Source organism: Leptosomus discolor, chromosome 5 (assembly GCF_034619465.1).
Source record: "Leptosomus discolor isolate bLepDis1 chromosome 5, bLepDis1.hap2, whole genome shotgun sequence".
NCBI classification, from domain to species: domain Eukaryota; kingdom Metazoa; phylum Chordata; class Aves; order Leptosomiformes; family Leptosomidae; genus Leptosomus; species Leptosomus discolor.
This window is the reverse complement of record NC_141395.1, coordinates 46,518-66,174: the sequence shown is the minus strand read 5'-3', so window position 1 is coordinate 66,174 and position 19,657 is coordinate 46,518. Positions and strand designations below refer to the sequence as shown.

At 51.9% G+C, this 19,657-nt stretch overlaps 1 long non-coding RNA gene across 1 annotated transcript; it reads left to right on the top strand.

Moving 5' to 3' along the window:
- Nucleotides 1-668: 668 nt before the first annotated feature.
- On the top strand, nucleotides 669-3,332 carry LOC147415440 (uncharacterized). The gene is made up of 3 exons (XR_015183507.1): nucleotides 669-1,109; nucleotides 1,532-1,613; nucleotides 3,302-3,332. It is a non-coding gene; the product is annotated as an uncharacterized LOC147415440 (long non-coding RNA).
- Nucleotides 3,333-19,657: the final 16,325 nt, after the last annotated feature.

The following is a 19,657-nucleotide window of genomic DNA, read 5'->3' as shown; positions in this document are numbered from 1 at the left end:
GGCCCCCTCAGGGGCACTTCGTTGTCCTTACAGTCTGCCATAGACGTTTTACCCACCCGAGTTTTTGCTCCCGTGGGCCAGCCTGTCCCTGCCTCCCCGCGCGGCCCCGCCCCCTGGGCATGCCAGTCCTCACTTGCGCCAAGGGCGATGGGCGGGGCCTGGGGTAGATGAGCCCCGGGCCCTGCTCCGGGAGCTCCTCCTGCTCCGGGGCTGCCGGGGCTGGGTGCTGTGCTGGGGCTGCCAGTGGTGGCGGCTCGGGAGCCGGCTGGGTGTGCGGGTGATGGGGTTGGGTCGTGGAGAGAAGCGGAGGCGGCTGTGTGAGATGAGAACATCGCCTTTCCCGGTCGCCTGCAGAGCACCACGTTGTCCCTAGAACCATGGCAGCTTGCGGCAGGCCCCTCGTAGTTTATTAGCACCAGAACTTTGCTTGTTTTGTGGGCCTCTAGCAGAGCCCAGTCTGCGGGATGACAGGAGGTGGGAGTTGCTCACAGAATGTAGGGCACAGCTCACAAGAGCAGCTGCTGAGGAGCAGACAATGCAGGGGTTTCAGGGGTGCAAATATGGGGCAGGAGCTGTCAGGAGGGAATGGGGCTCCTTCTCTTGACACTTCAGGAGAAGGGAAGGGGTTTCTGCGATGAGCGAAGCAAGACATGGACACCAGCTGTGACTCGGGCACAGCGAGCCATGGCTGCTGGGCTGCAGTAGCACTTATTTTTCAGGTGTTGTATTAAGGGTGAAGTAGTTAGAATCCTTCGTTGTTTGTGTTTTACAGGTGGTACCCGAGCCTCACCATGGCAACCTGTAAAGGGCAGAGGCAAGGCGAGCAAGCAGCCAAAGTAGAGGAGGGGGAGATGGCAACAGGGGCAGGCAGGCTGTGGTTTCGGGCAGTATCTCAGCATGTGCCTTTGGTTTTGTTTTTTTCAGGTGCCGCAAGCCCATCTGGCTCAGGTTTGTGTCCTTATTCTCCCAGTTAAAATGGTTCCATTAGTTTAATTCCCTGCCCGGTCATGTTGCTGATGCCGCAGATGCAGTAGAAGAGCAGGTGTCGTCCTTTGCGGTACGGGTCGCTGTCTTTGCTCAGCGCTTTGTACCCCATAACACGGAGGCAGGTGAGCAAACTCCCCGCTGCTCCTCTGGCCGCCCTTGTGTCTGCTGGGGGTTGCCCCAGCCCCTTTCCTGGGCGATTGCAGGAAGGGCGGTGAGCAGGGCCCTGGGTGTACGAGCCCCAACCTCTGCACAGGGAGCCCGTTCTGCTCCAGGGCTGCTGTGGTGCGGGGGCTCCGCTGGTCCAGTCGTTGGTGGCAGCTCTTGGAGTCAGCTGGGCTGTGCGGGTGTCGGGTTTGGTCACAGCGAGAAGCGGAGGCGTCGGTGTGAGGGAAGAGCTTCGGGACCGGCCGAGGTTCGGCTGTAGGCATAGTAGGAAGTACCCTCATATGCAGTTGGTTTTGTTGTTTCAGGCTGGCGGTTTTCCATTGAGGGTTTGGGGGTGGCAAAATGGTTTAATAGCCTGCCATTTTTTTTTTTATTTTAGGTGCATTGTGTTTTCCGGGAATTCCTGACTACGGGAGATGGAACCTTGTTTTTTTTCCCCACCGTTTTTTACTGCGTGCTGTGTAAGTTTCTGACATCTTGATCTATGCTGATTTTTCTCTTTGATAGGACCGGCGGTGAGATTGTCCAGCGGGGGTTAGGGTGAGCATCTTCTACTCGCCTGTATACAGAGCTTGAGCGTTTCTCGAGAAGGCATCTTCCCCGGAACTTCTCAGAGAAGAGGCTCTGTGTACTTTGTGCTCATAACAGTCTCCGGCTGGGGTCTGTCTTCTGTCGTAGGCCCAGGCACGGGAGCCTTCCCGTTACTCTGTTTTTGACTTTTTCATGAAGTGCCTGATGAGATATGTCGTAGTGCCAGTCACGGCAGTTACATTTCCTTGTTGTTTTCCACCTGTTGTGTGTTTAGCATTGGATTCTGTGGTTGTAAGGTGTCTGGTTTAGATCTTGGAGCCACTGTGGCTTTTCCGTCAGCCGACCGCCACTGTGATTCCCCAAGGGGTTCAGCGGTAAGGAGGTGGTCGGTGGTGTTTGTTCCATGTGCGCTATACCGCATGTTACTGGGGTCACGATGCTCCAGCGGTTTATTCTTCTGTGGTAGGCGAGTGCATTGGTAGCCGCACCGAGGGTCTCATGCTCCTAGACTCACCGGTGTACTGCTGACCGAGCGGTCCCTATCTTGCGTGAGAAGCTCCATGCGCAGATCTGTCTGGCGCGTCTCGCGTCCAAGGAGGTGACAGGCGGTCTGGGATGTGCCGGGGTATCCGCTGTCGAGTGGTCTGTTCTCACGGAGCCCTCTTCTGGGACGGTGACTTCTCCGCGTCCTGTGGATGTTGGGTCTTGGGGCCCGGCTTCTTGTGCGTCCACCATTGCGGTCGCGGCCATATCTTTTCGTTAGGGGTCGTGGCGTTTGACTTCCGGGGTGGCCGTATGTTCTTCCTCGCGGCCCTCTAGGTCTTCTCGCCCCTAAGGGAGTCTTTCCTCTGGGAATAGATTGTCTTGTGGAGAGTCTTTTTACGTCTCCGGGTGAAGTCGTCTGTCTTGTTTGCGCGCGGTGTCGGTCTGCAGGTGGGTCTGGGCTGGAGCCACTCTGCTGGGCACGTGGCGATGTTAGTCGGGGGAAGTGTGACAGTCAGAGTCGATCGCGAGCATCGATTGGCCTCAACCGTGCAGCTACGGGCCACGCAGTCCGCCTCAGAGTGGGTAGTCCCCAGTGGCGGGCGAGGGAGAGTATTTGGGAGAGGCCGCTCGAGCGGTAGTTGCACGGGTTGAATCTCAAAGGTGTTAAGGGTTGTACGCGTAGGGCTGGGTGTTGCTTTGGCTTTGGTTTTCGGTGATGGCTGGCTGGCTGTTGTTGGAGTCTAGAGGGTATTCCTACGTGGAAAGGAGACCCCCAGAACTGTTAAACTGTTGCTTCACATCCGGGTGACTCGTTCGATGCCGTTTTCAGATGCAGAGAGATGAGCCGTGCACCAAAGGGTTAGAGGAGGGGCGGGGGAGCGGCCGTAAGAAGGTGGGTTGGCGTGCGGTGTCGATGGGCAGGTGTGGCCGGTGGCTGTGTGAGCAGCTGACCGGTCTTGGTAGGTTTGTTATATTCTGAAGGCATGAAGCAGTGAGCGAAGCGGGGTATCGACACCGCGGGTGGCCGGGGCGAGGTGAGCTGGGACTGGTGGGCTGCAGCAGCACAGTTACTTTTCAGGCATCATGTTGTTCGTGAAGTTTATAAGCATCCCTTATTGGTTGTGTTTTACAGGTGGTACCCGAGACTCAACGTGGCAGCCGGCAGAGGTAGGGTGGGTGGGCAGCCAAGGTAAAGGAGGAGGAGAGGGGAATGGGCGCGGGCAGGCTGTGGTTTTCTGGTGGTATCTCAGCACGTGCCTTTTGTTCTGGCTTTCACGGGTCACGCGCGTAGCCTCGGAGGGGCGAAGCTGTGCACCGACCAGCGGCCTGAGGAGGCGAGGCGGATGTCAGCCGGGCTGGCATCTGAGAGCGGAGCGTCCTGCAGCAGCTTGGTCAAGCGTTTCTGTTCAGTTGTGCAGGTGTTAAGCAGCTGCCTTTGGAGTTGGGTGAGCTTTTGAGGCAGTGAGCTAAGGAGCAGCAAGGAGGAGCGTGGGGCTGGTGATTTCTCCCAAGCGTGACTGTATTTCTCTGTCTGTTGCTGCCTTAGGTGCCGCAAGCGATGATGGCTGCAGCGTCCAACACAGGAATCGGTGTGGAGCAGTTGAGCGGAAGACCACGTTCCTTTTGAGGAGGAGGGTGTTTGGAGGTGGTCTGTGTTGACCCATGTGACAACTACCGCTGTCAGCGGTGTGTGGGTTGTTTTTTTTCTGCAGGTGACGACGAGGACGTAATTGGGTTAGTTGATGTGGTTTCTGTGGAGGATGGACGTGGGTCCCTGGCTGTCTTCTGGAAGTGAAGACAACTTCTGTTGTCCTGCAGTGCGTAACTTTGATTTCAGTTGGAAAAGAGATTTTTCCGGAATGGAAATCTTTCTCCTTCAAAAAAATTGCATTGTACGAACTGCCTGTCAGACTCTGTGTGCTTGGCTGTAGAAGTCATGAGCAGCGAGACTTTTTGCCCTCTTTTGAAAAACAAAACAACAGAAAAGTCAATTTGTTTCCGAAGACCGAAGCACAGCAGGTGTTCCAAAAGTGGATGGTGTCGCTGGTCTTTGGATTCTCGGTTGCAACAGTTGAGATACGATTAAAAAATGTTCCTCTGCGTGCTTTGGTACAGCCAGAAGCCTTAGCGCATCCTCCAGTCCCATTCGGTGGCCTTACCTACTGCAGCCCTGGAGATTTGAATTTCTGTGGTTTTTTTTTTTTCTTTTTAACAAGTAAAACCATGTGGGGGATCTATTATTTCACTGATCTTTTCCTATCATACATGAAACTCTAGAGAAAGTTAAAATTCTGTAATTGACAGAATGACTAACGCAGTTTAAACTCACTGCAGAATCAGTACAGCGTGTAATGTATGAGGTGTACTTAAGCGGTCAGGGGTTTCTCTAACTCTTCCAAGCCAGAGGCAGCTGCATGTTACTGGGTTTCTTCCCTGTGTTTTAACAGAGCGCTCTGAAGTACTTCGTTTCTAATCATGTGACACAATAGAACAAGAGGAGGGGCAGCAGAGTCAAATAACAACTGTATATTTTGGAGACAGGTGTAAGCATAGACTTAGATGGGCGTGTACAGGCTTGTCCTGCAGCAGCATTGTAAGGAAGGGCATCAAACACGAGCAAGAGTGTTTGATTTTCTGCTAAGAGTGTGTTGGAAAACGTATCTGTTTGTCTTACTATGGAGTGTAAGTATTCAAATCACTCTGGTTTGTAGAGGATGTGTCTGTATTTCGGGCTGGTCTCCTTCAATTCGACGGCTCTCCTGTCCCTCGTTCTACTGAATTCCTCTCCTTTCTTCTGTGTGGTTCTTCTAACGTGCTGAACTATAGTTGGGGCTCTTTGTTTCCCGATCTCTTGCTGTGAGTGTCCGGTGCTGCAGCTCCCCCCCACCCCCCCGCCACCCAGGTTTGCCCCCCAGTCGCCAGTACTCTCGCCCCGCGGGGCCAGCTCTGTCTCCATCCCAGGGCTGCCCTGCAGGTGCAGCAGCCGCGGCTGTCCAGTGGGGAAAGGGGCAGTTGCTGCTCCGGGGGGCCCATGCGGGCGTGATCCGGTAGGAGGAACGTGGCAGAGCCTAGTGCGAGCAAGAGCGGCAGCACCGTCCTTTGGCGGACGCCCCCCACCCCTCTGCTGTGCGGCAGCTGGCGTCGATGATCCGGCGTGGCACAGGCATCGAACGTGGATTCTGTCTCGTGGGTTGTGGCAGGTGAGTGCTCGGCTGTGGGTTACGCTGGGGGGAGCCCTGGGCGTCGGTCGTACCCCACCCGTCTCCGGGTTCGCCTGTACCCCCACCCCCAGTGTTAGAGAAGGACGCAGGTGCTGCTGGCCCGCTGTGACCGCACAGGGGTGCTGCGTGAAACGGCCCTCTGTGCTGCCTCCGCGTAGGGGGCTGCGGTACTGCAGCCCGGGATATGCGCATGCGCACTGGCGGCCCTTTGCGGCGCTTTCTACTGCCACCATTTAACGACGATTGGGTGCTGAAGCTTGGTACACGCGCGTGTGCGATGGCGCCGATTTGCGGCGCTCCCTACTGCCACCGTGTGAGCAAAAAGCGGTACTGCATCCCTGGGCGGCGCTCTCTGCGCTCCCTGCTCCCACTCTGACCGAAAAGCGGTACTGCAGCCCCGAAGGCGCTGCCGGGCTCCCTGCTGCCACCCTGTGACCAAAAAGCGGTACTGCAGCCCCAAAGGTGCTTTCTGCGCTCTCTGCTGCCACCCTGTGACCGAAAAGCGGTACTGCAGCCCCAGCGGCGTGCTGCCGCGGTCTCTGCTGCCACCCTATGACCACAGTACGATACTACAGCCGGGAAGCCGCGCATGCGCCATGGCAGTGCGTTGCCACGTTCTCTGCTGCCACCGTGTGAGCAAAGGTTGGTACTGCAGTAAGAAGCCACGCATGCACTTTGGCGGCACGTTGCCGCGCCCTCTGCTGCCACCCTATGACCGTAGTGCGGTACTGCAGTCTAGAAGCCGCGCATGCGCTTTGGCAGCGCGTTGCCGCGCTCTCTGCTGCCACCCTATGACCATAGTGCGGTACTGCAGCCGGAAAGCCGCGCATGCGCTTTGGCGGCGCGTTGCCGCGCTCTCTGCTGCCACTGTGCGAGCAAAGACCGGTACTGCAGTCTAGAAGCCGCGCATGCGCTTTGGCGGCGCGTTGCCGCGCTCTCTGCTGCCACCGTGTGAGCAAAGACCGGTAATGCAGCTTGAAAGCTGTGCATGCGCCATGGCAGCGCGTTGTCGCGCTCTCTGCTGCCACCCTATGACCAGAGTGCGGTACTGTAGCCGGGAAGCCGCGCATGCGCTTTGGCGGCGCGTTCCCGCGCTCTGTGCTGCCACCCGCGCATGCGCTTTGGCGGCGCGTTGCCGCGCTCTCTGCTGCCACCCTATGACCATAGTGCGGTACTGCAGTCTAGAAGCCGCGCGTGCGCTTCGACGGCGCGTTGCCGCGCTCCCTGCTGCCACACTGTGACCAAAAAGCGGTATTGCAGCCACGAGGGCGCTGTCGCGGTCTCTGCTGCCACCGTGTGACCGAAAAGCGGTACTGCGACACCGAAGGCACTTTTCGCGCTCTCTGCTGTCACCCTGTTACCAAAAAGCGTTAGTGCAGCCCCGGCGGCACGCTACCGCGCTCTCTGCTGCCGCTGCTGCGCTCTCTGCTGCCACCCTGTGACCGAAAGTCGGTACTGCAGGCCCAGCGGAGCTTTCCGCGCTCCCTGTTGCCACCCTGTGACCAAAAGACGGTACTGCAGCTCCGGGTGCGCGCTGCTGCGCTCTCTCCTGCTACCGCCTACAGTGGGTGGGCTACGCACAGGACGGTCTCACCTTTGTGCCCCGCGGCGGCCCCTTCCCCGGGGGATGTTTGGAAAGGCGGTGGGCGGGGTCTAGGGTAGATGAGTCCCGGGCTCTGCCCAGGGAGTTCCTTCTGTGCGAGGTGAGAGCTGTGGGATTGGGCAAGCTCCAGCATCACCCACAGTAGAGAGTGCCCTGGGATGCAGCTTGGTCTTTTTTTTTTTTTTTGTCAGCAGTTTCATACGGAGTGTTAAGGGATGACGAGAGGGTTTTAAAACACTCAGCTTTTTTAACTGATTTTGTTGTTGCTGTTGTTTTGTTCTAGGTGCACTGAATTCTCTCGAAACTCTGAACTTCCTGCAGGATGGCAAATTGTTTTTTCTGACAAGTGTTTGTGACCCCATTTCCCTTCCTAGGACTGAAGGTGAGATTATCGAGTAGCATGAGGATGTGCACCACATCTGCACCTATCTATGCCCCCCCATCCCTCTGTCTCTGCCTTCAGGTGGGGTTTTTCCTATGCAACCCCGATATTTGTGGCCTTAACTCCTGTGTGTGTGGCTGGCCCTACTTCTCATGTCCCTGCCTCCCATGGGCCTGCCTTGCCTGCTTTTTTTCACGGTAGGGATGGACAACGACGAGAGTATATGTAAGAAGGCAGTCTTTATTAAGTTGCAAAAGCCAAGATGGCTGAGATGGTGCAGCAGAAAAAAGCATACCCTTTTATAACCTTTCTTATCTGTCCACCTGTTCATGCACTAAGGCTGCTAAAATGATTGGCTCAATAGCTCTGTCCATTCACCTCCATTCACATAATGATTGGCTGGAGCTCCTCCTGTATTTCTCGGTGTACTTACTGTTCTCTTGCAAAGTTTCTGCTCTGTGGTATTTACTTGCTCAGTCTCTTCTAGCTCAGTCTCTTATCACTTCCTCAAACTTCTTTACAACATTCTTCATCCACTTCTTCCGTCTTTTCAAGGGTATACTGGAATGCTGTCAAGGTCAACTTCATCTTCCTCAGTCAGGTTATCCTCGACAGATATTTGTACCCACTTTATGTGTGTGCATAGCTCACACCCTATCCTCCCCCTGTGCACCTGTCCCGCCCCACCCCCCATGGGTGTGCCTTGCACCTGCCTCCCATGAGCATGTTTTGTCCCCTCCCCGTGTCCCTGCTCCATGCACCTGCCTTGCCCCCACCTCTCCAAGCACTGCTGCTCCAGATGCAAACCACCAATAAACTGTTTGCATTCCAAACTTTGCTCTGGCACTTCCTTGGGCCCAAAATGCCATCACCAATAGATATCAGGGGGAATGAGGGGCACCCAGCAGGAACACCCTGAAGTCTCATGGTTTTCATCAGGCTTTCCCAAGGGCAGGGGTGGGTGGGAGAGTGGAAAAGCAGCATTACTTTCTACATTTTCTTCCTACATTTCCCTCTTCTGAGCTCCTTGTCCCTGGGTGTTTGTTCTTGCCTGTGGCCCCTCTTCCTGATGGGCTGCAGCTGTGGCCAGTGGGGCTAATGACAGGGCTGGCCCTGCTGTGGGCTATAAAGGGGCTGCTTGAGGGAGCTGGTAAAGGGGAATTGGCTGAGGAGGGAGTGGAGGTGCCTCCAGCATGGAATGGCTGGTCCCTGTGGTGAGGAAGGATCCCCCTGAGCTGTCCATGATGGAGCAGGCCACCAGCACACATTGCTGACAACATGGTGCCTGCATTGGCTGTGTGTGTGAACCGCTGGCCAGCCTAGCGGTGGAGGGGTGTTGAGAGAAAAGTGTTGGGGTGCTGAAGGTCTGAGCTGGTGCCAGGAGCTGGGGTGAGTCACACGTTCTCCTGTGTGCGTACCGGTCCATCTCTGCTGCCCTGCCTGTCGCTCCTTCCGCTGCCTGCGAAAGGGCTGTTCAGGGATGGGGAGGGCCGACAATGGCTTTCTGTCCTGGCCCCTTTGCTGTGGGAGCCTGATGGACAGCCTACCACCTTCCTGATTGCACTGGGACTTCCCCTCAAGCCAGGGGGAGAGGCAGGGCTGGAAGAAAGTGGAGGCTGAGATGGGGTGCAAAGTCAGGGAAAATGTGCAAGTCAAGATGGGGGTGGAAATGGTGTCACTTTTTACACTGTCTTTGTAAGGCTTCTTCTTTCTGTCTTCCTGATCCTATGTGTTAGTTCTTGCCTCTGTTTCTTGTTCCCTATTGCTTTAGAATATTTCGCTGTCCCTCATCTTGTCCCTGCCTTGTAGTCCTGCTGGTCCCTTCCATGCCTCTCCTGCTCCCCCTCTCTCTTATGTATTCCTCCATCTCTCCCTGGGTTTTTTGCTCAGTGTCCCAGTACTCTTCTCTTTACTCTACTGTCCTGCTTACTGTCCCTCTCCTGTTTGCAGCATCCCGTTTGCTGGCTGCCTGTCCCCCATCTCTTCTCTACCTTCCTCCTGCTTTTCTCTTTCCTGCTGTCCTGCTGTCCTGCTGCGTTTGGGCACTGAGCCTTGTAGTCAGCTCAGTGCCAGGGTTTGTTCTGGGCAGAGGTGAGTAAATTCTGTTCTGTGGAGTCCTCAGTCTAGGAGTTTTATGTTTAAAAAAAAAAAAAAAAAAAAAAAAAAAGCTTGTCCTTCCAAAAAAGGGCTGGTCCTTCATAGGACTGAGGTGTAGACTTGGAGATTCTCTTAAAGACGTGATCAAAATTAAAGCTGGATTTCACTTAACATTGCTGTTGTTTGTCTTCGCTTTTGCCGCTTTCCCCACTGCTCCATCATGACTGGATAAATAAAATAATGTCTATCCTGGAGCAGGTTAGGCCAATGGAAAATGTACTTCCCTCTGTTTATTTTCTCTTCCTGAGAGCGTGTGTATTCTTCTGTTTCTGTGCGCTTACTAAGAAATGATTCTGTGAGAATTGTATTGTACTCAAAGAGGAAAGAAACTGTGCATAACAGTTCGGGTGTTCTGAAGAAACGGACTGTTTTCACAATAAAAGCTTTATGCTTTTTCAGTCTGTAAGCTTTTAAAGTGTCTTTTAGGGGTATGTGAAAACCTGACTGAGACACTGACATCTGTACTAAGAGTGATCAAGGTTATTTTCTTTTTTTTATTTTTTTTTCCGGCACATCTGCCAGTCCTGATTGGTAGCCTTAGGTATTGCAGCACTGGGGATTTGTTATTAGGGTGAGGAAAAGGCTGAGGTACTTAGTGCCGCCTTTGCCTCAATCCTTAATAGTCAGACTAGTTACCCTCAAGGTAATCAGCCCCCTGAGCAGGAGGACAGGGATGGAGACCAGGAGAATTCCATCATAATCCAGGAAGTGGTACTTAATGACCTGCTCTGCCAATTGGAAACTCACAAGTCTATGGGGCCGGATGAAACACACCCGAGAGTGCTGAGGAAGCTGGCGGAGGAACTTGCCAAGCCACTGTCCATCATTTATCAGCAATCCTGGTCAACAGGAGAAGTCCCGGAAGACCGGAGGCTTACCAATGTGACGCTGTCCTAGGTTACAGTGTAAAATGTGCTAAAAGAAAAAAAAAGTATTCTATTACCATGCTAAATAAAAACTGAGATCTCGAACACCCTAGCAGCCTTCTTCCACTGGATTCACAGAGCAGTTTTTTCCCCCCACTGGAGTTCCAGAGGACAAGAGCTACCTACCTACCACTGGACCTTCGGAGGAAGACCAGACCCTTTTCCAAGATCGCTGCTTCAACAGAACTACATCCATCGCTTCAGGAGGACTGCAGCCACCACCTTTTCGGACTGCTACTGCCACCCTGACAGGGTGTCAGGTTGTATTTCTGACTCTGTCAGTGTAAACCAGTGGGTTGTTTTTTTTTCCCTGCCTTGTGTTATATATATATATATATTAGTAAAGAACTGTTATTCCTATTCCCCATATCTTTGCCTGAAGGCCCATTAACTTCAAAATTATAGTAATTTGGAGGGAAGGGGGTTGCATTTTCCATTTCAAGGGAAGCTCCTGCCTTCCTCCACAGACACCTGTCTTTCAAACCAAGACAGATGCTCGTCTCCAAGAAGGGCTAGAAGGAGGATCTGGGGAACTACAGGCCCGTCAGCCTGACCTAGGTACCGAGCGAGATTATGGAGCGGTTCATCTTGGGTGTGCTCGCAAGGTAAGTGCAGGATATCCAGGGAATCAGGCCCAGCCAGCATGGGTTCATGAAAGGCAGGTCCTGTTTGACCAACCTGATCTCCTTCTATGATCAGGTGACCTGCCTAGTGGATGAGAGAAAAGCTGTGGATGTTGTCTCTCTGGACTCCAGTAAAGCATTTGATGCCGTTTCCCACAACATCCTATTGGACAAGCTGGTGGTTCATGGCTTAGACAGGTGTACTCTTCGCTGGGTTAGAAACTGGCTGCATGGCCGAGCCCAGAAAGATTTGGTAAATGGAGTTAAATCCAGTTGGCGACCGGTCACAAGCGGTGTTCCCCAGGTCTCAGTATTGGGGCTGGTCTTGTTTAATACCTTTATCAACGACCTGGATGAGGGGATCGAGTGCACCCTCAGCAAGTTTGCAGATGACACAAAATTAAGCGGGACTGTTGACCTGTTTGAGGGTAGAGAGGCTCTGCAGAGGGATCTGGACAGGCTGGATGGATGGGCTGAGGACAATTGCATGAAGTTTAACAAGTCCAAGTGCCGGGTCCTGCGCTTCGATCACAACAACTCCCAGCAGTGCTACAGGCTTTGGAAAGTGTGGCTGGAAAGCTGCCCAGCAGAAAAGGACCCAGGGGTGCTAGTTGACAGTCGGCTGAACATGAGCTGTCAGTGTGCCCGGGTGGCCGAGAAGGCCAACAGCATCCTGGCCTGTATCAGCAATGGTGTGGCCAGCAGGAGCAGGGGAGTGATCGTGCCCCTGTACTCAGCACTGGTGAGACCCCACCTTGAGTGCTGTGTGCAATTTTGGGCACCACAGTGTAGGAAAGACATTGAGGTCCTGGAGCAGGCCCAGAGAAGGGGAATGAAGCAGAGGGGTCATGAAAAAATGTCTTATGAGGGGCTGCTGAGGGAATTAGGATTGATTAGCCGAGAGAAGAGGAGGCTGAGAGGAGACCCTATTGCTCTCTACAGCTACCTAAAAGGAAGTTGTAGTGAGGCTGGTGTTGGTCTCTTCTCCCAAGGAACTAATGACAGGACAAGAGGTAATGGCCTCAAGCTGCACCAGGAGAGATTTAGATTGGATATTAGGAAGAATTTCTTTACCGAAAGAGTGGTTAGACATGGGAACAGGCTGCCCAGGGAGGTGGTGGAGTCACCATCCCTGGAGGTGTTCAAAAGACTTATAGGTGTGGTGCTGAGGGACATGGTTTAGTAGTAGGCTTGGCAGTGTTAGGATAACGGTTGGACCTGATGACCTTAAAGGTCTTTTCCAGCCAAAATGATTCTATCATTCTATCTTTTTCTTCCCCAAAAAAGTGAAACTATATGGGGGATCTCTTCTCTCACTGACTTTTTATAAGTTTGATTTATGACAGGAAAAAAAAAGTTAAAATTGTGTAACTTACAAATGGACTTGTGTTGTTTAAACTGTAACTGCCAAATAGCCGCAGTGTGTGGTTTATGAGGGGTGTTTAAGCAGTTCGGTATTTGTTCTAAATGTTTAAAAAGAGAGGTCGCTGAATGTTACGGGTGTTTTTCCCCATGTTTGGCCACAGTGCTCCGAAGTACTTTACTTCTGTCTGGCTTTTGATGGTGTGTTTCCCTGGCCGTTCGGTGTCATCTCTCCTGGGCGGTGCAGCTGGCTAAACATCCCTCCTAATGGTGTAATGCACAGGAAAACCCCTAGTTGGATCGGAACGGTGTATTTTGGAGCCAGGTAATTTAATGATATCCATTCACAGCTAGGCAAGTTCAGTTAATGCAGATGGAAAATCAATTAATTTTGTAGTGTAAGCATTTTTATTGGACGTACATAAACACCCACGTGCCTTTGTAGTATAAAGCAAATTACTGAGTTTTGTTCTTTCTTTAAAGAAAGTTTTAAACTTGACTTTATTATTTTTATTTAAAGTTTTACACTTCACTCTTCAGATTTATTGACTGAGCAAACGAGACGACAGTACTCCTGGCAGCATCAAGTGTGAGAGCTGTGGTGAGTCCTGGGCCCTGGGGGGCCCTGTTACCCCTTGTGCATCCCAGTCCACCCCCACCCCTCCTCTAGCCCTTTCTCTTTCCCATGCTGTTGTGATGGTTTTTCTTCCCTATACTTCTCTTCTATCCTGCTCCCTTTTCCTCTCTCCCTTCCTCTCTCCTGTTCTACTACTCTCTTTTCTTTTTCTCTGCACTTCTTCCTGCTCCCTCTCCTTTTTTTTCATCCTGTTTCTGCCCTGTAGCCCACTGCTGTTTTTCCCTTTTTTTGTGTCTCTTTGGCCTGATTTGCATCTGTCTCTCTTTCCACACCCCCCACACCCCCCCATTTCTCTGGCCTGTCTCCTGGCACTCTTTTCTTCTTTGCACCTGTATGTGCTGTTCCATGTCCTTGTCCTGCTCTGGTTAAGATTTTCCCGTATTAACGTTGCGAGCCCTGGTTGTTTTAAGCTATGTAGTTTAGACTTTGAGAACCGTTTGACCTTATGCCCTGTGTTTGTAATTTACATTGCTTGTCTGTCAGAGATCAGTCAAAGAGATAGGGAACTTATCATGTGTTTGTGCCAAGGAAGAAGAATGACCTTTGGTGATTGGAAGATATAGGTATACCACCATATGTAAATAACAGGAACTTGGAAATATACACAAGTAAACCATAAGATCGGGGTAACGAAAAGTATGTTCCAAGATCATCAACATGTAGCAATGAATTCTAGGAAAGTACTGAATATGTAATGAATATGGATGGATTAAACTGTACTTAAACTGCTTTGTGAAACCACTCTGGTGGAGCGATCCCCAGTGCTGCCCAGCGCTGCAATAAAGAATGCCTGCTTAATAACACACTCTAGTTTTTGAGTTTTCATCTCGGAATCCTTACCCAGCCGCACCTAGCCTCCTACCTCTGTGAGGAGCGTTAGAAAGCAAGGGGGTTTGGAAGCTCTGAATTTTGTTTCAGTCCTCTTCTAGCTTTCCTTCCTTTTTCCTTCTCTCTCAATGCCCCTCTGGTCTTGCCCACTGTTGCTATGTTTTTCATTCTGTATCTCACTGTCCTGTTCCTCCTTGCTGTTCATCTCTTCCTCTCTCTGATCCTTTGTGCTTCTCCCTGTTCCTGCTATTTATTACTTCACTTCTCTGTCCCTGTCATTCTCTGTTGCTCTCGTCCTCTCTCTATCTGGGTATCTGGCTCCCTGCCCCTGTCTCTTTCAGAGTATCCGGCTTTCTGGCTCCCTGTCAGTCACCTGTTTTCTATGTTGCTCTGTCCTTCCTCCTGTCTTTCCTTGTCCCTCTGGCCTGCTCTGCTCCCTGTCACTGTCTTTTTTTTTTTTTTTTCTGTCTTTCCTTATCTATGGGTGGCGGCGGGCCAAGTGGTCAATGATCAAGGCTAAAAGGTTATGGTGTCACAGGTCAGGGTCAAAGTGTCACAGGGTCAAAGGTCAAGGTCTAAAGGGCACAGGGAAATGTTAAGGACCAAGGGTCACAAGTCAAACGCAAAAAAGATTGCAGGGTCAAAGGTGAAAAGGTCATGGAGTCAAAGGTCAAGGTTAAAAGGGAGAAGGGTGAAAGGGTCACGGGACCAAAGGTCAACAGGTCACGTGTCAAAGGTCACGGTGGTAAATTTCAAGGTCAAAGGGTCACGGGTCAAAGGCAAAAAAAGTTGCAGGGGAAAAAAGGTCATGCGGTTAAAAGCCAAGGTAAAAATATAGCAGTGTCAAAGGTCAAAAGGTCACGGGGTCAAAGTTCAAAAGATCACGACTCAAGAGCTAAGGTCAAAACGTCGCAGGGTCAAAATATCACAGGGTCTGTCAAATGATATCGGAGACAAAGGTCAAAAGGCTACAGGTCAGAGATCAAGGGTCAAAATATCACAGAGTCAAGGTGAAAAGGTCACAGGGCTGAAAGGCCAAGGGGTCAAGGCCAAAAGTCAAAGGTCATGGGGTCAAGACAAAAACATTCAAAGGTCACGGGTCAAGGCCAAAGGTCAAAAGGTTACGGGGTCAAGGACAAAGGTCAAAAGGTCACGGGGTCAAGGACAAAGGTCAAAAGGTCACGGGGTCAAGGTCAAAGGTCAAAAAGTCACGGGGTTAAGGTCAAAGGTCAAAAGGTCACGGGGTTAAGATCAAAGATCAAAAGGTCATGGGGCTAAGGTCAAAGGTCAAAAGGTCACGGGGTCAATGTCAAAGGTCAAAAGGTCACGGGGGTCAAGGTCAAAGGTCAAAAGGTCAGGCAAAGGTCAAAAGGTCAAAAGGTCACGAGGTCAAGGTCAAAGGTCAAAAGGTCACGGGTCAGGGTCAAAGGTCAAAAGATCACGGGGTCAGGGTCAAAGGTCGAAAGGTCATGGGGTCAAGGACAAAGGTCAAAAAGGTCAGGGTCAAAGGTCAAAAAGGTCAGGGTCAAAGGAGAAAAAGGTCACGGGGTCGTCAAAAGGTCACAGAGCCGAGGTCAAAGGGCCAAAAGACACGGGGTCAGTCAAAGGGTCAAAATGTCAAGGTCAAAGGTCAAAGGGTCATTATGTCAAGGTCAAATGGTCAAAGAGTCAAGGTCAAAGGCAAAAGGTCAAGGGGCCAAGGACAAAATGTCAAGGTTAAAGGTCAAAAAGTCACGGGACCGAGGTCAAAAGGTCGAAAGTTCAAGCGGTCGTCAAAAGGTCACAGGTCAAGGTCAAAAGGTCAAGGGACCAAGGTTTAAAGGTCACGGGGTCAAGATCAAAGGGCCAAAGGGCAAGGGCCAAGGTCAAAGGGTCAAAAGGTCAAGGGCAAGAGGTCAAAAGGTCACGAGGTCGAGGTCAAAATGTCACGAGGTCAAGGTCAAAAGGTCAAAAGATCAGAACAAGGTCAAGGTCAAAAGGTCACGGGGTCATCAAAAGGTCACGGGTCAAGGACAAATGTCTAAAAAGGTCACGGGGTCAAGGTCAAAGGGTCAAAAGGTCAAGGTTAAAGATCAAAAGGTCAAAGGGTCAAGGTCAAAGGAAAAAGGTCAAGGTTAAAGGTCAAAAGTCATGGGACCGAGGTAAAAAGGTCGAAAGGTAAAGGGGTCAAGGTCAAAAGGTCAAGAGACCAAGGTTAAAAGGTCACAGGGTCAAGGTCAAAGGGTCAAAAGGTCAAGGTAAAAATGTCGTGGGATCAAGGTCAAAAGGTCAAGGTAATAATGTCATGGGATCAAGGTCAAAGATTCAAAAGGTCAAAAGGTCAAGGGGTCAAGGTCAAAAAGTTCACGAGGTTAAGGTCAAAAGGCCATGGATCAAAGGTCGCGGGTCATGGTTAAAAGATCAAGGGATCAAAGGTCAAAAGGTAGTGGGGGTGAAAGGTCAAGTTCAAAAAGGTCAAAAGTAGGGGGTCAAAGGATAAAAGGTCACAGGGTCAATGGTCAGGAGGTTATGGGGTCAATGGTAAATCCAAATGTCATGGGGTCAAAGGTCAAGGTAAAAATTTCATATGTCAAAGATCAACAGTCACATGGTCAAACGTCAAAAGGTCAGTTGCCAAGAGTTACAGGTCAGCAGTCAAAAGGTCAAGGTCAAAATCCCAGAGGTAAAGGCTTGGGGTCAAAGGGTCAAAGGCCAAGGAAGAAGTCACAAGGTCAAAGTTGAATTTTAAAAGGTCAAGTACCACGATCAAAAGGTCACAGGGTCAAAGGGGCACGGGTCAAGGTCACAAGGCCATGCTGTCAAAGGTCAAAGTCAAAAGGCCAGGGGTCACATGGTCAAAGGTCAAGGGGAAATGGTCACAGGATCAAGGTCAAAAAGTCACAGGTTCAAAGACCACAGGGTCAAGGTCAAAAGTTTATGGGTCAAGGCTTTGGCCTTGGGTGCTCGGCCGGTGCTGCCGGCGGTGTCAGCTCTGGAGCTGGCTGGATGTGCGGGCACTGGGCTTTGGTCATGGAGAGAAGTGGAGGTGTCTGTCCGAGGTAAGCATTGCGGGACAAGGCAAGGTCCAGCAGCACATAGAGTAGGAACTACCTTTGTACGCAGTTTTTGGTTGTTTTTCAGGTTGGTAATTTTCTGCTGAGGGTTTGGGGGTGGCAAGATGGTTTAATAGTGTGCAATTTTTTTCTTTTATTTTAGATGTGTTGTGTTTTCCTGGAATTCCTGACTATGAAAGATGGAACCTTGTTTTTTTCCCACCGGTTTTGCTGTAGGCTCTGTAAGTTGCCGATATTTCAATCTATGCTGATTTTCTCTCTTAATAGGACTGATGGTCACGTTTTCCAGCAGGGGTTAGGGTGAGCACCTTGTATGCATCTGTATACAGAGTTTGAGCATTTTTCAAAATAGCAGCAGCAACATAAAGCATAGTGTATTTCAGGGTCTGAGAAGGCCCATTGCCTTTCCCAGTCACCTGCAGAGCACCACATTGTCCCTAAAAACTGCACCTCGTGGCAAGCTCTTCCGAGTTTATTAGCATCAAGACTGTGCTTATTTTGTGGGCCTGTAGCCCACGTGGGTGTACCTGTCACCCCTGACTCATGCAGCCCCGCCTCCCGTGGGCGTGCCTCGTGCCCCTCCCAATTACCCACCCCATGGGTGTGCCTTAGCCCCCCTTCCCACGACCCCACCTCTCATGCGTGTGCCTTGCCTGCTTTTTGTACCCACTTTGTGGGTGCGCACACCTCACCCCCTTGTCCTCGCCCTGTGCACCTGCCTTGCACCTCCCTCAGGTGGGCATGCTTTGTCTCCCCCTTTGTCCCCACCCCATGTGCCTGCCTTGCCCCCACCTCTCCAAGTACTGCTGCTCCAGATGCACACCACCAATAATCTGCTTGCATTCCGAACTTTCCTCTGGCATCTCCTTGGGCCCCAAATCCCTGGGATTGCATCAAAATTACCCCCATGGTGTGTCAGCACCACCCCCAAGCCCTTTGCCATCCTGCCCCTTGGGGGCATGTTGGTGCTGCCCCTGACCCTCTTGTGGTACCCACCCTTGTGCATGTGCTGGTCCCACCGCTGACCCGCCTCCCTTGGGTGTGCCTTGCCTGTGCCCCCGCCCCATGGGCATGTCTTGCCCCCACCCCTCCAAGTATTGCTGCTCCAAACACACACCACAAATAAACTGTCTGCACCCTGAACTTTGCTCTGGCAACTCCTCAGGCCCCAAATCCCTGGGCTTACCCCCAAAATGCCATCACCAGTGATGCCAAGGGGAAAGAGGGAGGTACTCAGCAGGGACATCCTCAAACCCCGAGGCCTCCATTGGGCTTTCCCAAGGCCAGGAGGGTGGAAAAGCGTTTTCTTCCTACATCTCCCTCTTCTGAGCTCCTTGTCCTTGGGTGTTTGTTCTTGCCTGTGGCCTCTGTTCCTGATGGGCTCCAGGTGTGGCCAGTGGGGCTAATGAGAGGGCTGGCCCTGTGTCCTGGGTTACAGTGTAAAATGTGCCAAAAGGAAAAAAAAAAATTCTATTACCATCTTCAGGAGCTGTTGAGACCAGGTGGGGCAGTGCTCCCTGCCTCCCCCCTCTGGACTATCTCCTGTTACTGGGCACAACAATGCCTTATCACCTGACCCATCGATAACTCGCTCCTGGGCTATCTCCTGTTAATGGCCCATCAAGGAACTGCCTCACGACTCCCCATCCCATTGTGAGATGCTCCGCCCGGGGAGGGGGGGGAAGGAGCCAAGCAGTCCATGCCAAATAAAAACGGAGATTTTGAACACCCTAGCCGCCTTTCTTCCACTGGATTCCCAGAGGAGCTTTTTTCCCCACTGGAGTTCCAGAGGACAAGAGCTACCTACCTACCACTGGACCTTTGGAGGAAGACCAGACTCTTTTACCTGATTGCTGCTTCCACAGAACTATATCCATCACTTCAGGAGGACTGCAGCCAGCATCTTATCGGACTGCTACTGCCACCCTAACAGGGTGTCAGGTTGTATTCCTGACTCTGTCAGTGTAAACCAGTGGGTTGTTTGTTTTTTCCCTGCCTTGTGTTATATATATATATATATATATATATTAGTAAAGAACTGTTATTCCTATTCCCCATATCTTTGCCTGAAGGCCCGTTAATTTCAAAATTATAATAGTTTGGAGGGAAGGGGGTTGCACTCTCCATTTCAAGGGAGGCTCCTGCCTTCCTCCACAGACACCTGTCTTTTTTCAAACCAAGACACCCTGCTATAGGCTATGAAGGGGCTGCCTGACGGAGCTGGTAAAGGGGAATTGGCTGAGGAGGGAGTGGATGTGCCTCCAGCGTGGAATGGCTGGTCCCTGCAGCAAAGAAGGATCCCCCTGAGCTGTCTGTGATGGAGCAGACCACCAGCATGTGGTGCCGGGAGCTCAGTGCCTGTGTCAGCCATGCACGTGAGCTACTGGCCAGCCTGGCAGTGAGGGGTGTTGAGAGAAAAGCTTCGGGGAGGTGAAGGTCTGAGCTAGTGCCAGGAGCTGGGGGGAGTTGAGGGTTCTCCCACATGCATCCTGTTCTGTCTCCTCCACCCTGCCTGGGAAAGGGCTGCCCAGGGATGGGGAGGGCCAGCAATGGCTTTCTGTCCTGCTCCCTTTGGTGCTGGAGCCTGCCAGGCACCCTGCCACTTTTCTGAGAGTGCCAGGGCTTCTGCTCAAGTCAAGGAGGGGGTAGCAGGGCTGGAAAAAAGTGGAGCCTGGGATGGGGTGCAAAATCAGGGA